The sequence below is a fragment of the Ammospiza caudacuta genome, chromosome 9 (assembly GCF_027887145.1).
Source record: "Ammospiza caudacuta isolate bAmmCau1 chromosome 9, bAmmCau1.pri, whole genome shotgun sequence".
In the NCBI taxonomy this organism is placed as follows: domain Eukaryota; kingdom Metazoa; phylum Chordata; class Aves; order Passeriformes; family Passerellidae; genus Ammospiza; species Ammospiza caudacuta.
Window position 1 is genome coordinate 23026909 of NC_080601.1, and position 14867 is coordinate 23041775.

Genomic DNA, 14867 nt, shown 5'->3' on the forward strand with positions numbered 1-14867 from the left:
GGAAGAAAGGGCAGCTCGTGCTTTCTCAGCTGCCTTGCTCTCTCTGTTGTGTTTTTGTAAAGGTCTTTATTAATTTAACTGCAGGCCCATGTTTTTGCTCTTAAGAAAACCTTCCCTGTCGGCAGTCCCTCCCTGAAGCAGCACCAGCTAAGAGTGGCAAAAACCTGGGTTATTTCCGAGCCTATCCACCTCCAGTAAAAAAATGGAAAATAATTACAGTAGCCAAGGCACTGAAATAATTATTAAGCAAATGTTGTTGCCTTCCCATCCCCCAGTATAAAGGTGACTTCTTGCTCTGGAAATGATCTAATTGTACCTACTGAGAGGGAAGCTGGATTTGTAGGACTTGCATAAGTAGGCTACACCATCTTCTCCCCTCCAAGATGTCCAATGGCACAGACAGGGTGAGGTGAGAACAGAAAATTCTCTTTTTTCCTGAAAGAGGCCTTTTGTTGTTTGTTTGTTTATTCCTGGCAAAGCCACCCATTGCCATGGCAATATTTTGCCATTGATGGTGAAAACCTGTGTTTCATTTCCTTTGGCTCATTCACTGAAATCCGCCATCAATTACCTAGGCATTTCTCTTTAATTAATACTCCAACCACATTGTGAACCTCCTGAAAACTTTGCAGTGTAGTATTTTCTTCGGTAACAAAAGCACATTCTGCAGCAGAGCAGTAACCTGACTCCAGTTTTGTCCATGCAGAGAAGCGCCTGGAAGTTAGTTTTCTATTCCAAACCACATGCCAAAACAACCGCTTTTCCAAAATTGCAATATTATGAATATTTATAACAGTCCCATGAAAAGAGAGGCATAATCACATTTTCCAGGGTCCTTTTCTGCCAAGCTCAGCATCTCATTTCCTGCCATGTAGCAGTTTAAAACCAAAGTGGTTCGTGGATTTTTAGTGGCACAGCTTCTCTGCAGCCCGGCGACACTTGGCTCACCCTTTGCCGATGCCATGGCTGTTTGTGTGCGGGCCAGCGGAGCGGGCAGCCGCCTGCTGCGCCCACGGACCAGCGCCTGCCCCTCGGCCCTTGCTTGTTTTCCCGGCTGTTTCAGGTACTGACTAGGCACAATGGGGCTCGAAACTCATTTATTTTTCTTTCTGCAAGGTTCCAGCAGGGGGGATGAGGGAGTTGCGGATGCGTTCCTCGCTCTGCTTCCCATCACTTGACGTTCTAGCCGAAAACCCCGCACCTTGCCGTGCCGCGGAGGGGGCCGGCGGTCAGGCGCGTTCGGGGCTGGGCAGGGGGACACTGCAGGGGGACATTGCGGGGGGTCACGGCTGAGGGCCGCGGGCCCCGCGCCTCCGCCTCGCCGCGGCCCCGTATCCCGGCAACGCGGCGGCCGCGGGCGGCGCCCGCGCTGGGCGGCCTGGCCGGGCGGGGGCGAGGCCGGGCCCGAGGCTGCGCCAGGGCCGCCCCTCGCCCTCACGGCCCCGCGGCCCCGGCGCTGCCGGCCCGAGCTGCGGCGGCGGCCGGGACCGAGCGGGACCGAGCGGGCAGACGGCGAGCGGCCGCAGCGTGTCCTGCACCAATGTGCCGTCATGTTCCACCTCTCCGCTATTAACCAGAGCCAAGTACGCCTTAGGCACCGGTGGCTTCCCACGCAGTGGCTCTGCGTGTTAAGAAACAAATCGCTGTTTCTTCCAATGTATCCAAATTGTCTGCTGACGGCAATTTTTGGTTATAATCAACCATCTAGTAAAAATCTTGGTGCAAGTATATGACAGTCAAAATTAAAGCTACTTTTGCCTGCTGCCACTAGAGGTAGTCACCACCCACCACTGCTGGTGTTCTTTGGTCACACGTAGCACTACTTCCATGGCTTCCTTTCTAGAGCAAAAATATTCATTACTATTATTATTATTATTATTATTATTATTATTATTATTACATACATTTTTAGCACATATTCTCCAATATCTGGTTAAAATATTAATACTTCTACAAGTAAATCTGTTTGCTAAAATATTTGAGGACAACAGACACAAATGGTCAAAAGTTAGAGCAAAAATGTTTTTTAAAAATATTTAATATTTTCAAGGTATTCACTCCATGCCAACGACTATATTTGCATATTTGCATTAGACTAGAATGTTTTCATTACCAACATATGACACAATTTGAATAAGCTTCCTGTTCAGTACAGTTCCCTTTGCAGATCCATATCCTGTTAAAGCTACCCTTGATTTCATCCTGCTGTTAGAAAACTGTGCTGCCTTTTCTCTGTTCAGAATGAGCTGCCGCGCATACCTAGCCTAATCCAAAATCCACTGATGGTGATGATGAGACTTTACTGTACTTGGTGTGTAGCCCATAATATTACACCATATGGCAATAGCCCAAATCACACCCAGTATTCACTGGTCTCCTAAAGAATAAAACATTGTCATTGCTATGTTACCACTGTGTTTGGAGCAGAAGGATTTTGAGGTCAAAGACTCCTACAAATACCTCATGAGTCCGAGATTTTGCTGTCTTGGCTCTCTTGACACTTTTAAGAAATTCTGCAGCAAATGGCAAATTTAAAGCAGCTGAGAATGAGGCTGTACTTTCAATAAACAAAACTAAGTCTTGTGAATTCTAAACAGTTCTGAAAAGTCTATGTTTCCTGGTGGATCTGGCACCAAGAGTCACTGCCAGGAAGAGGCCTTCTGCAGGTTAGGCATAATAAAACTTGAGATGCCTTTACAACAGCTCATAACACAGACAAGCTTGGGAATGATCACAAGACTGCCCAAACCTTTTTATTTGGAAAGTTCTGCTGACTTTGCCCTATCCTGTCTATACAGGTTCGTATTATGGGTATCCTTCTTTATTATACCATTTTCATTAAAAGCAGAACAAGCAGGCCAGTCCCTGTGTCAAAAAGCCAAGGAAATGGCTGCTTAACTGCTGCCAGCTTCGGAGGAAAGAAAGACTTGGAGGGTGGTCTCCTTTCCCTTACGTAAAGTAGCCAGTTCACAGTTCACTGTGGACCAGGAAGTGATCCCCTCTGAAGTGAGCTCTCATGGCCAGAATTCCATAGTGATGTCACAACATCTGCTCCACTGAGCGTGTCCTAGTCAATGTGCAGGTGTCTCTGGAACTGCTTGCTGGTTTAGGTACACCAGAATTTGACCAATGACGAAAAATATGTCAGGAGAGATGTACTGATATCTGAATGATCTCTCTTTAAGAAAAACAGATGCAGAGTGTATTTCTTTCAAAGGGAAGCCAGACAAAATGAATCTACTATTAGGTTTTATTTTTTTGCAACTGAGACCTTTCAACATTCTTATGATTCTCGATGCTTTGTTTGCTTCCAAGCTCTATTATAAACCAGTGTGCTTTGTAGCACCTAACCCAGCAGCATCACATTAACTGCTCTCCTGATAACCAGCCACTTCTCTCCAGACCTACACAAATAGTTCTTGCTTTGCTTCTATTGTCTGTGTTTGGCCTTGAAAATGCTAACAATGGATATTTAAAGTTGGGGGGGAAATGAAAGAGCAAACATACAAGCTCAAGAGCAAACCAGAGCCCAATTCAAAGATGTATGAAGCTGTGCCACTTCATGGTTCACAGCAGGAACTGATACCACAACTAATACAGGGGGAAGTGTAGGAAAGGAGACAATATAAAAGAACACGAGGTTTCCACCTGCTGCAGAAATCTGGATTTTTTTTTCTATATTTCAAGACAACTCTCATGAAAATTTGACTGTAGTTTACTCAGGGAAGATTAACTTCTCCCATGGTGGAAATGGGGACACACTTGACACAGTGAACATGCCCATCCATTTCAGTGGAACTGACATCACATTCACCAGCTAGCATACACCTTACTATAAGATTAAGTGTCCTGTAAATGAACCTCTCAGCAAAGAGAAGTCTTGTTTAAATAGGCAAGTTACTTTTTGCCTTTTTCCCCTCTACATAGCACTACCAGACATTAAAACTATGATACTAGTGAGAGAATCTATGCTTAATTTGTAATTGCCACCTTCTTCAGAACTGGCATGGTGATTTTAAGAACATATTCTGTGCAACACTTTTCCTTAATAGGATGGTTTCTCTCTTCCCAACTCTTGCAATTACTATTGATTCTGCTCTCTTCCACAGATCACTGCTGGTGTTTCTGTTCTAATGCTATTCTTTAAACTGGATTAAATAAATTAGCTGGCAAAAGAACTAGAAAACAAATAAAACCCTAAACAAGCCCAAATCTTTCAAACCCACCCCCCAACCCCCCTAAAACTGCCAGAGCCAGAACAAGCAGCTGAGGACAGGAGTGGGCAGAGAGCATTGGTTTCACTGTTAGAGAAAATGCATAGGGAGCTGCACACTTGAGGGGCAGTTTCATGTTACAAATGCTCATATTTAAATGAATCATAGGACAGAACTGGTGACAAAGTACCTCAGTCTCTACCAAACAGGACAATATATGAACCTCATAAAACACCCCAGTATTTAGCATTGTTTAAAAATTATCTTCTACCTGGAGGACAGACTTTCAGCAGGTGTATACACACTGACACTTCATAATTATCCCCTCTGCCAGCTCCTTGCACTCCTAATTTGGTATTTATTCATAGGTTTCCTTCATGCCTACATTCAGAATAGAAGGGATAGAAAAGTCAGTCCAATAAGAACCCTCTATACAAAACAAAATGTCCCAGATTTTCTAGCATGAGCAAGCGCTTTCTGCAGACCCAAAACAACATACTACTGTCAGTGTAGCTAAATGCCATTTAATTGGCAGCTAGAAAAGTCTATAATACATTTCTTCATGGAAAAAGGTCTGAGCTCTTCCAGTGTGCCAAGATGCTAATTAAAAACAGACGGCGTGTTACAAAATCCTTTCCTTGACCTGTGCTATCTTATATGCCCTTCTGTACTTTTTCATGGCATTGGCTCCCCGAAGAATTATTCTAATCTTTATAAACTTGTCTTTAATTTTCCTTGTCATTTTGCAGACAGAAAACAAGTAACAAAATATTATTTATTTAAGTGTACATAGAAAATTTTTTTGTTGTACGGCAGAGACAACAGGCTTTCGAGGAGAAAGTCTTTACTTGTTAAAACCAGGTTTCTATGTCCTGAATGATTAACAATGGAAGAAATCTTAGTGCCACTGAAGTCACAGAAATACTTCAAGTAGAAGCCTTGCTGGAGTGCCATGGACATAGGGAACTACACAATAGGAAGGATGTGATTCATCAAACACATATTATTGTTTCATCATTGCTAATCAACATGCTTTACAAAGCAGAGATTTGGACCGGCACTGAAACAATTTAAGGGGTTGTTGGTGATAGCTCCACAAATGTATTTTACTGATGTTTTAACTGTTCTCAGCAACTCAAGAAATTTGGAAAAGTACTTAACTTTTTCAGTAAGGGTTAATCCTTTTTACCTTAAGTAAATACCAAATCTGCCACCCTACATTATGCAGGCATGCTGTCACTGCACTTGACTCTCCATCAAGTACTGCACCAAGCTGAACTCCAAAGTCCCTCTTTCTTACAAACCATATTTGCCCTGCAGAGGAGACTTCAGAGGGCTGAAAATTTCATTTCATCTGTTTGCTCATATGCCAATATGCTACATATTTAGTACAGCTTTAAGAAAAGATTTGCTCTTTTGGCTGCTGGCTCTTTCCCTCTGCAGTGGGAGAACAAAACCAACACAACATCCTTATCTAAGAAACTGACTGTAGTTTTAAATATAATTTTCATAGCAACAGAGAAATACACATTTTAGTTATGACTGCTCAGAAGCTAAAGGATTTTCCCTACCTTGAACAACACCAATCACTTGTAGGCATCTGTAAGTTTCCACTGTTGCTGCCCTTGTGATTTAGGCAAAGAGTCATTAAAACTGGAGGGCCTAATTCCCAGCCTCAATATAACACATCAGTAAGAAGTAATCAGCTCCTTCATGAAGCAGCATAGCTCCCCAGCTAAATAAATGGCACACAGTACTGATTAAACAAAGGCACATGTGGCCTTTTTTCCCAAGATTTTTTTTAGAAGCAAATGGATGAATATATAAGAGTAAAAGACAAGGATTAAAAAAAAAAGACAGGTGTGAGAACTCAAGAGAACAGCTAACATCACAGAAACTGAGATGTTGGCTCCTAGGCATGGAAAGGGAGACCTGAGAAATTCGCTAGAGAATTTCTTGGAGCAAGTAATGGCTGAAAAGAGCTTGGAACTGCAAATAGTCTCCTGCTGTTCAATTTTCTCTTCACTTAGGGAAATTAAGCCTATACATTCATTGCAAATAAAGACTGGATCAAAGATACCCAATTCCATTAACAATTTATTTTCTTAAATAGAACAATTGGAAATAATTACTTTAGATAACAGCTCAGGTCACAAATAGTAATAATTTGTTCATAGCCTACTCTATGTTTCTGACACCCCTGCTTCCCTCTCAGGGAGGCAGATATCCCTTCATATGCACATTATATATACACATATATATTAAGATCTCTCTCAGGAGCTATATATAGCTTCTATTCACAGGCGAGTACCAAAACCACTTATTCATTCTTTTCATGCTTTACCTGCTGCTTTCAAGGCTGCCCTGATGCTAAAAATAGCTTTGCATATTAGAGGAGGGTTGCTATAGATTCAGAATGGGTGATGTTCCAAAGGCAGCTAAATCCCTCCTTGCTGAGGATCCGTGGGGATGCATGTGATGGGCATCTGCAACCAGGGCTGTGATGCCCCTTCACAAAGGCTCTGAGGCTACAAGGGTGGGGTATTTGTGTTGTTCTTAAGGCTGGAATGAACTGCAAATCAATACAAATCATGAATGTCATCATAAGTTTAAGGCTTTGTTTTTCACACCGTAGTGTTAGATCACAGTACAACAGTATTCATATAATTATGAAGCTAATATTCATATACTAGCTTCTTTTTAACTGGGAGAATAATTTAGTATTCTGTTGTATGGGCATATTTTTCTGTGGGTATTGATGTTTTCAAGTAAGAAAATATCAAAGTGCTTCTCTAGTCTTACTTTTTCTAGTTCTTAACATTTGTGGCTGGATGATGACGATATCTAAGATAAATGAGGTAGTCAGAATAGTATTTTCCTTTCATTAACAGACTCATATTATAGAAACCCGCCAAATACTCTGTTAAGGCTGAGGTTCAAATAAAAGTTTTACAGGAAAAGAGTGGCATGGATTTACTAAACCAAGATTGATAAAAAGTATTAAAACAGACTCTAATATAAATCTAAATAACACAATCCATCTTTTATGAGCAGAATATTTAAGGACAGTGTAATGCAAACTTGACAGAATGCTTTATGAAATGCTAAAGAAAATGTTTTTCACTCAGATCTCACTTCACATCCTGACCCTTATCTTCCATGTGGTTTTGTTTCCATTCAAGAAAGGCAGTCATCTAGATATGTAACTGTTAACATTTTGACTTACACTTGCAAATTGAATGTGGTTTCAGCAAGTAGCAGGATCTCCCCTAGGGTACAAGCTGCAATATTTATTTTTACTTGAAATAGATAACTTTCCTCTGTGTTTTTGAGTCTGACATTTTTACTTCTAGAGTTGTGGATATTGCACAGCTCAGTGTTGCTGGCTATAAATATCGTAACTTGATATTTGTAACCAAGTTAGACTAATGGTTGCCATTTAGGATAATTATCTTTCCCATTCCACTTAGGTGCCATGGAATGAATAGTGTCCTGGAAACACTTTCAATAGAAAGGTTGATAGTGTTTCAGTACTTCATGTCTTAATGATACTAGTGATTAAATAACTTAAAATTGTATTTAATTTGAAATATAATCTCTATTATTTCCAAACCCTGGCGATCAGTAGTATATTTTTACTAATAAAAGCTCAGTTCTAGCAGAATGGCTCATGATATTATTAATTAAATGAGGTCTCACAGCAGTACTCTATAAGCACGTTCATCAAAAACTGTGAAATAGGAATTTTTAACTGATTCATCCTACTTCAGTGCTCAGAGCAGCATTTTTATATCCCTGTATCCTTCAGTTTTCACTGAAGGACCAGGTACTGATCACCTCAACCTGGTACTAACAGCCTTTACATGCAGCTACTGTAATGCTTTACTATGTAATCCCACTGAACTAGTAAAATAAAGTGATGGCCAGTTCTGCCATCACTACATTATATTATGCTCTAATACTTTAGGTTTTTTTTTTAAATTGGACTGTGAGATTCCAAACACCTGCCTGCAGCACTGTATATTGCAAATAATCTCTGATTTATTTTCACTGCTTAAGGACAACCAGTGGAAAACACTGTGATGAATTCATCTGAGCAGCTCCACAGTACAGTTTTCACAACTGGCCTTCTGGATTGCTGAGTTAAGAGCTCAACTTCTAAGTAAAGATGAAACACATGTGTAAAAAACATGTGTTTTTGGAACGTGTTAGCAGGAATGAGACTGTACATCTCTATTAACATCATATCTCAGACTCAGACCTTTCTATTCCAGGTTACATAGAATGCTGGGTACAAAACAGTGCTTAACTGCTTGCATGATTCAGATGACAGTGGCTTGTCTGCCACCTTTTTATACAGAAGACTTCAGAAAACATTCCCTGACAATGATTTGTACCTTTCCTCAATTCTCGTATTATGAATATATAAACATGGTAGACATTATGGATAAAAATGCACCTTGGGAAAAGAGGGAACACATATCTTTTCCACTATGGTTTAAAAATGCAATGTTCAAACTGTAACTTTGCTCATGTATTCTCTTTTTTCCCCTTCCAAAAAATCCAGTGGGAAACAATGTAATTTAAGGAAAATAAGCACATTGCTTGTCAGTTGTTTTCTTTTATTTATTTCCACATTACTAGATTTTCCTTCTCTTGCTTATTATTTTCTATGATTTTTTAATCTTATATAATAACTCTGATATCAAACTGGAAAAACAAATTTGCCTTTCTCTTGTATTTACGTAATTGGATGCCATCAGTCACTTTCCACCAAAGCAGATCTAGCCATAAAAGTAAGATTAGGCATTCTTTGCTCTCTTAGGAAATAGTTCATACTTCAGGGTATTTAAGCATAATGAACTTCTAAAATCTCCTCCTTTCTAAAATGAAAACTGGAACATGGTAGAGGAGTTAGTTTCTGTATTCCACTTACTTAAGTGCAGGTTGATAAAACTAAGAAGTAGTATTTTGTACATACTGATAATTACTTTTAAATTAAATTCCTGATAGGCTGAAATCCCTGCTCAAGTTTATGCATGCCTACATGCATAGTGAGGTAGTGAGCTTTTTTCTGAGCAGAGTTGCCAGACTAAGCTCTGGAGACAAAAATCACCTGCCACAAAACAAATGTGGAACTAGCAGTGATGATTAAAGACACTAGACAGGAGTCTACAGAATATATCTCTAGGGGATTTATTTAGTAAAATTCTGTACATTTTGCAAAAATAAGCCCAAGCTTTAAAGATAATATGGGGGGTTGATTCTAAGTATTATTTTTTATCAAAGTCTGATTTATTATTTCCATAACTAAGTTAGTCTTTACATGATCATACTGCTATTATTTACACTATACATCTTAACAAAGACTTGCAGAAAACTTTATTTTAATTAAATTTTTTGAAGTACACAGAAGTTTTAGGAACAAAGTTGATGCTTTGAGTGTTCCCTTAATTACAACAAAATGAATTAATGGAGCAATCTGGTTTTCAAGATATTATTATAAGATTCTTACATAATTCTGTACTCATAGGCAATAAAACTAAATAGGTATTAGGAATTAAAACAGTTATAGTTCCTCCATAGTGTATCTGTGATTCTTTGGCATGTTAAGAGTGGAAGTAATGCTACCATCAAATAAACTGCGGGGCAGGACTTCAACTACTTCAGTCCATGATAATGAAGACTAAGGCTGCTCTTCTGTCAACAGTAATAAAAAAAATCTTGTGAATTGTGTATGAAGTTGAGAGGCCTTATATGCATATATCATAGGAGGTGGAGCTAAGGGAATAAATCAGGTTATTTAGGCTCTATTTTCTAACATTGTGGCCTAAACAGGGATTCTGTTTACCAAGTTAATCAGCTAAGAATGAGGGTGCAATTTCCACATCTTTGACTTCTTGGGAGATTTTCAGATCAACAGGAGGTTTCAACTATATTTTTAATATGAGCCTTTGAGATTTGTTTTCATCCTAACAGCAGAACAAGCTAATCTGAATTCAAGATGTGCGCTGTTGTCTTCTTCAGTTTTCCATAACTGTTTATGAAAACAATTTTCAAACTTTGGTCTCAAAATAAATGCTCTGTAGACAGACAATACAATACAACCAGCACCTTCAGTGCACCAGGCAGTAAGTAGTTGTGGAGACTGGCAGTGATTAGTTCACCCTGGAGGTAGAGGAGCCAGGAATAACAAAGGTCCATGGGTCAAATTCTATCTCGTGTATCCTTCTAAAATGCTATCGTCTGTCAGATCTGCCTTTAGACATACACACTTCCAAAATTTCAAATTGCCTATCATATTGGAAGTCTTGGTGTTCTAGAAATTGTCTCCATACAATGTATCTGACACTGATATCCAATGGTGTTAAACAGAAATAATTAAGAGGAAAACGTCTATGGATACCTGGAATTCAGGAAATTCAAAAACTCTTACAATAAGATTAGATATACATTCTATTCTATTCTATTCTATTCTATTCTATTCTATTCTATTCTATTCTATTCTAATCTATTCATTATCTCTATTTTATCTTATTAACAAGTGAAATGCAATACAATGATTGTGGCTACTTCTACAAAGGTCTTGGATTTTAGAACAAGGAAGGAAACTGATGGTAAATCAGACACTATTTTTCAAAGGCACCTTTCTAACAATGATTATACACAGAAAAGCTAATTGCAACTTCAAAATATCATAAAACTACACAAATAATGGACCTAGCATGGGCTTGTCCATGATTATTTTTTGTAACTGACCCTATACTGGAAATATCTTTAAATATAGAAGTTCTTTTCAGGATGAAATTACTTTATCAGCCAAACAAATAAAACTGCATTTGCCCTTTAGCACAGCAACATTGACATCTAGTGGCTAGTTAAGATTCCTGTTTAATATTCTGTGTATGAGAAAAAAAAGTGGAACACACCATTTATTGAATTTGACAAACCAGGTATGCACTGCCTGCTATCTCCACAAAGCCTCTAGATGATTACACAATATCATTGATGACTAGTTTGGAGCTACCAGTACCTGTGATGTGAACTGGTGAGCCTGAGGCTCTGCCTCTCATGTACAGCCCCACTGGTTTTCCCTGACTGTCAGGAAGTGCTAAGCTTGGGAATCAGCTGCCTGACTGTAGTGTATACCTTCCTCAGGACTTGTTGGGAGGCACAGCACATCCCTGAAGTTGTACACGGGTACAGCTAAATGAAAAAGAGCTACAGTTGCTGGATGTGATGTTACTGGCATACGTGAACGTCCATTTTTAGCTTTACTTGCTTTTTCTACAAATTACTAGTGGGTTTCAAATAGGAGAGGATAAAAATCAGGAACATGACAGATGCCAAAGTACTGTTCGTACAAAAGACACAAAAATAAATGATTTGGCAACTTACTTCACAGACATGTAGGAGATAGGAAGGTGCCAATATCAAATAGCATTAGAAAATAATTTCTTCATGTGTCAACAGAAGAACTGACTTAATGGAGAAAGAGGAAAGATTAAACAGGACAAATATCAGTTTTACTAGCATTCTTGATGGTTCCACATTACTGTCTCATAATCAAACTCAAATGTGGTCTGTGGCAATAGCTCACAATGGGCGTACTTGTCAGTGACTGCCCTGCCCTTGCTCTCCATACCAGTGGTAGCTGCCTCTTCAAGCCTGCTGGCAAAACCTTCTGATTTGCTTCATTAAAAATTGGAACAATTTTTTAATTGGCTAACCAAACTAATTTTGATTCAACAGATCAGAGGCTGTTGAGTTTAAACAACTTTACCAGAAGATCTTAGGGGGCAATCATCTTCTGCAGGAAGGCTGATGTGTTTCTTCCTGGCTAAATACTGTTAAGGAGTAAGCATCTACACTTTGTATTTCTTAAAAATATATAGAGAAAACTCAGTCTGAAAAAGAGCAATAAAATGTAAGAGTTCTCCAATATGTAACCTGTATAGAAAGATTGAAGCACCTTCTCAGGATACAAAAAGGGAAAACTGTGGGGATATATGTCTTCAGGGCATTAAGAATTAACTCAAGTAGCAACAAACAAGATTTTTTCTTAGATAGTAGGAAAAACCCCTTATACCTAACAGGTTAGTAGATTAAGGTATTAAGGTGTGAAATCTACACTAGAACCTCTTATGAACTCAGTAAGTATGTGTCAGGTATACTCTGAATTCTGCATCTCTATGATATATGTACCATGTCTGATTTAAACTTTCTGGATACATCAGGTCTCATAGTCTCATACTTTATTTAGCCCGTTCTAGATTTAGGGCAGAACTAAAGTTAAAGCTACAATGATGTTTTCTCTTTTGTGGACCACAAAGTTCAGGACTACTGTAATTTAAGACTATTGTTTCACATTACTGCTGACCTGATCTAAAAGAGAGCTGCTGCTCACTTCCCACTTCCCTCCTGTCCCATCCCTAACATTTTTTCGCTTTACCAGGGTTACTCATCCAGACACCACATCAGGACAGTCACAGGAGCTAGGGTGGCAGAAAATTAAATTCTGCTGTTCAGCAAGAGTGGTCAGATAAGCATTAGATCCAGTTCAGAAGAATACTCTCTTCAGTGGTAGCTTGACTTACTTGTAAAGATTGGCACAGATTGGCACAGATTGACTTACTTGTAAAGGAAAGCTGTGCTCCTAAGGTTTGGCTGTACAGTCCTCGAAATCGAACTTAAAACCTCCTGCCCTGTAATGAGTTATGTCCATCTCATCTGTTCTTTTTCCTGTATCTTCCAGTCCCGTGGGACTCATAAGAGAAGTGCCTTTTTGGTGTCAAAATATACTGCTGCTGGAATTAAACTACGGAGATACACCCATTGGAGCAAAGTATAATGCATATACCAACGCTAAGGGCACATTCAGTTTCAAATTCCAGTTTATTTAGGAGGCCATTTCTAAACCCATTCCCCAGCTGTAGCTTACTGTAGCCCACATATAAAATGCAGTCAGGTGATGTTCTGAAGCAACGCAGTTAGACATCAGAAAAGCATAGCATAGCAAGATGAAATTATCTAGCTGCTATTCTCAGGAAAGCTGTTTATAACATAACTTCAGCATCTACAGCAGCTGCTATAGATGGACTCTGCAGATAATTTTCCTGTCCCAGAAACTGTATTTTTTCTATATGCAGGCTTTGTCGCCACAGCGCAATGCCAAGAGATTCAAGCACTGTAAATCTTTCCTCTACCTTTCCCACTCTTCTTCAAAGTGCATAATCAATGATATGTTGGCCCAGTTTCTAGAATCATGTCAGGATTCATTCACACTAAAGCAGGCTGTCATTTCCATAAGATAGGAACAACAAAAAGATGCTTGCTATTACAGCTTTGAGAGTATACATTATTTATTTTGATATATTTAAATTATTAATTAGGATAATTCCATTCTTGCAAAAGAGTCTCTGCCCTTTAAAGGAAATGGGCCACATTCAGTAGGACTTCAGCAGAATACTGCATGCACTCAAATATGCACAGTGCCACTCAGTTCCTTTCCATGGGACACTTTAGCATCATCTTTGCATTCCTTCACAGCAATAATGGCATAACAAGTAACACAAACACTAGGTCAGGAGAAAAAAAAATCTGAAAACAGCGATCTACTAGCCAAGGTAAGGAGATTCACTGTCAGCTATGGTGTGTGATTGTCTTACTGCAGAAAAGCAACACCTACAACTTATATTTTACAACTTGCATATTACAAGGGTAGCAGCAGTATCTAAATTTTTAATATTTCCCTGTATTAAGTGTGTCTATGGTTTAACTATCCAGGAATCAATAACACAACTGGAAACACAGTCCAGATGGACTACAGCATTTCAGACTTCAGCAGTTCAGGTTGTGTTTGATGGGAAACTATCAATTCATTGACAGCTAATTGCTCTATCTGATGACTTAATGCCGAAGATTGGTGCTTCCCAGCTACTTTATCAGCAAATACTTCTGGTTTATAAAGCTCCTTTTTATGATGCAACCCACGGGCTCCCAAATTCTTATCGCCCAGTTGCCGCCGGTCCTCAGAGGGAAACTGAGTCACATACTGCCTTTCGTTCTAACTGCAAAATGCGACTGACGAGGAGAGAAGCCGCTGGCACAGGCAGCAATCAGTGTTACAGATCGCCGCGCCGAGGTCGCGATCTCGGTCTGTGCCGCACCGAGGGGATCGCGGTCCGTGCCGCGCCGGGGGCAGCGCGCAGCTCCCGGGCACGCCTGGCAGCTGCTGCCCTCCGCAGGGCGCGTCCCGGTGCCTCCCGCCCGGAGCGTCCCCTTCTGCGGGAGAGGTCCCCTCCCGAACAACGACCCCCGCCTCGCCGATCCCTCCCGAGGCACCCTTTCCACCGAGCCGCGGCACCCGCAGCGGCGTCTGAGCCCGTGCCCCCACAACAGGGACTGCCCTGTCCGAGAGCGCCGGGGATGGTGCGCGGGCGACCCGGGTCGGGGAGAGGGGCGCGCTCAGGCCCCTCGGAGCCCCTGCGGCACAGTCCTACCTTCCCAGAGGCGGAGACCGCGGCAGCCGGGGCCGCTGACCGGGTTCCCGGGCAGGGAGACTCCCCTCGCCCCTAAACATGATGAGCGGCTTTCCCCTCCCCTCCCGTGCCGGCTCGCCCTCCCCCGCGCCCCGCTGCCCCGCGCCGCCCG

At 40.6% G+C, this 14867-nt stretch overlaps 1 protein-coding gene across 1 annotated transcript in view; it reads right to left on the minus strand.

The window, feature by feature from the left end:
* The window catches only part of LGI1 (leucine rich glioma inactivated 1), a 28879-nt gene extending 14092 nt beyond the window's left edge, over positions 1-14787 (minus strand). Inside the window, exon 1 of the mRNA XM_058810421.1 lies at positions 14717-14787. The gene's annotated coding sequence lies outside the window, so the exon portion shown is untranslated. The remainder of the gene's footprint in view (positions 1-14716) is intronic.
* Positions 14788-14867: the final 80 nt, after the last annotated feature.